Below are 2,871 nucleotides of genomic sequence, written 5' to 3' on the forward strand. Positions count from 1 at the left end.
TATAAAGATGGAAGTGTTGTTGCCCCTAGCCTTCCACAACCTACAAGGTTGACACCACAACAGTTGGAAGAAAAAAGAGCAAAAGGGCTTTGTTACAATGGTGATAGCAAATACACTAAAGGTCATAAGTGTGCTGAGAAGAAATTATTCTACATAGATTGTGAAGAGGAGGAAGAAAAGGAACAAGAAATGTCGAAAGAAGAGGATATACTCTAGGAACAAACCCTATATAAAGAAGAAATGAATCCAACCATATCTTGTAATGCATTGGTTGGAATTACCATTCCTCAAACTATCAAGATAGAAGGACATATCAAGAAGAAAAAAGGTAATAGTGTTGATTGATTGGGAATTACCCATAATTTTATTCATTGTAAGATAGTCAAGGAATTGAATTGCTTCCTATATCCAGCACCAGAGTGTCAAGTGATGGTTGCAGGTGGAGGAACCATAAATTTCTCTGGAAAATGCCATAATATCAAGCTATCCATGGGAGAATATGTATTGAATAACCCAATGCTTTCCATTCCAATGGGTGGTGCTGATGTTGTACTCGGAGTCCAATGGCTACAATCCTTGGGTACAATAGCTTTTAATTTTCAAGAACTTTTCATGAAATTTTGTGCGGAAGGAAAGGAAGTTGAGTTAAGGGGTGTTGCAAGGAAACCAAGAACGATAATAAGCTCTAACGGTATGACAAAGCTTCTAAAGATGGATCAATGAGGCATAATTGTACAATTATGTTCTCTAGAGGTTCCCACATCGAAATCATCTATTTCTCCAGATCTCCAAAAAGTATTGGACAATCATTCCAAGGTATTTGAGGCTCCCAAAGGCCTCCCACCTATTCGTGATCAGGATCATGCTATTCATTTGATTCCAGGAAGTGTTCCTCCAAACATTAGGCCGTACAGATATCCCTATGCCCAAAAGACTGAAACTGAACGTATGGCTGCAGAAATGCCAGAGGCTGGTATAATTCAACCTAGTCAAAGTTGTTTCTTTGCTCCAGTAGTATTGGTGCACAAGAAGGTTTGATCATGGCACATGTGTCCGGATTATAGGGAGATCAACAAGCTCACTATTAAAGATAAATTTCCCATTCCTGTCATTGATGAATTATTGGATGAATTGCATGGATCAATTTACTTCACCGAGTTGGATCTTCGTTCAGGGTATCATCAAATCAGAATGAAGACTGAAGACATTCCGAAAACAACATTTAGAACTCATGAATGTCATTATGAATTTTTGGTCATGCCTTTTGGCCTTACCAATGCACCTTCTACATTTCAAGGTTTGATGAATTCCATTTTCAAACCTTTCCTTAGAAAATTTATGTTAGTATTTTTTGATTATATACTAATCTACAGTAAGTCTTGGAAGGATCATGTTCAACATTTTGACAGGGTGCTCAAACTATTGGAAGAGAAAAAATTATATGCAAAAAGATCCAAATGTTTCTTTAGAGTACAAGAGGTGGAATATCTGGGTCATATTGTATCCCATGAAGGTGTTAAGGTAGACCCTAGCAAAATTAAAGCCATTAAGGAATGGAAAATCCCCACATCCATAGAGCATATACGATGATTTATCGGGTTGACAGGGTATTATCGCAAGTTTGTTAAGAATTATGGGAGAATAGCAGCACCTCTAACAACATTATTGAAGAAAGATGTATTTTCATGGACTCCATATGCAACAAAGGCCTTCAAACATCTTAAAGAGGCAATGTGCCAAGCACCGGTCTTAACTATGCCAGACTTCACAAAGACCTTTATTATGGAATGTGATGCTTTAGGAAATGGAATTGGTGTTGTTTTAATGCAAGATGAAAGACCCATTGCTATCGAAAGTCGTCCAATGAAAGGAAAGTATTTACACAAAGCTATTTATGAGAAGGAAATGTTGGCAATACTACATGCAATTAAGAAATGGCGACCTTACCTAATGGGAAGACACTTCAAGGTAAAAACGGATCATGATAGTCTTAAATACTTTTTAGAACAAAGATTATCTTTAGAAGAACAGAAAAAATGGGTCACAAATATGTTGGGTTATGACTTTGAAATCATCTACAAAAAAAGGAAACAAAATGTTGTTGCAGATGCACTCTCAAGAAAGGATGAGGATATGGAAGCATTGTTTTGTGATATTTCTATTATCCAACCAGATTGGATAAATGAAGCAAGGGATGAATGGAAGAAGGACGAAGAAGTGTGGCCACTCATTCAAAAGTTGCAGAAGATCCCAATTCAAACAATATTGCCAGAACTTGACGAGAAGGAAAAATCATATTGAAACCTGGAGCAGTCACAGAAACAAGAACCAAAGAGCTATGAAATTGATCAATTTTAGAGTATCTCATCAAGTAGAAGAACTTATTCGCTGAAGATTCCACATGGGAGGACAAGAATATTATACAGAAGCATCAAGAACTACTCAAGCATTGAGGACAACACTTTTTGAAGGAGAGGGGCATGTTAGGTCCCTATACTACTAGTGTAATCCCTTATTGTTATTAGTAAAACCCCCTTATTATATTGTTGTGCCCATGTAGTCCACATATTGTTATTATGTGCCCCATAGAAGCCCACTATTGTTATTATTTTACACTTACATTATTATTGTTATGTCGCCTCTGATTATATTATGACCCCTTAGACTCCTATATATAGAAAGGAGGTCTTGTCATTTGTATCATCCAAGAATTGTTCATTTGTGTAATGTAAAGGAGGTTGCCCCCTCAAAGAGGATGAATTTTAAGGCGTTGATCTATCTTTTCTATCTTTCTGTGAACTGGTTTCATAACACAAACTGTGCAATAAATCATAGTTTTATTCATAGTTCTAGTACTTGTAATTGGAGTAC

The sequence above is a fragment of the Pinus tabuliformis genome, chromosome 7, assembly GCF_031772625.1.
Source record: "Pinus tabuliformis cultivar Carrire ecotype Pingquan chromosome 7, CPIR1, whole genome shotgun sequence".
Classification (NCBI taxonomy): domain Eukaryota; kingdom Viridiplantae; phylum Streptophyta; class Pinopsida; order Pinales; family Pinaceae; genus Pinus; species Pinus tabuliformis.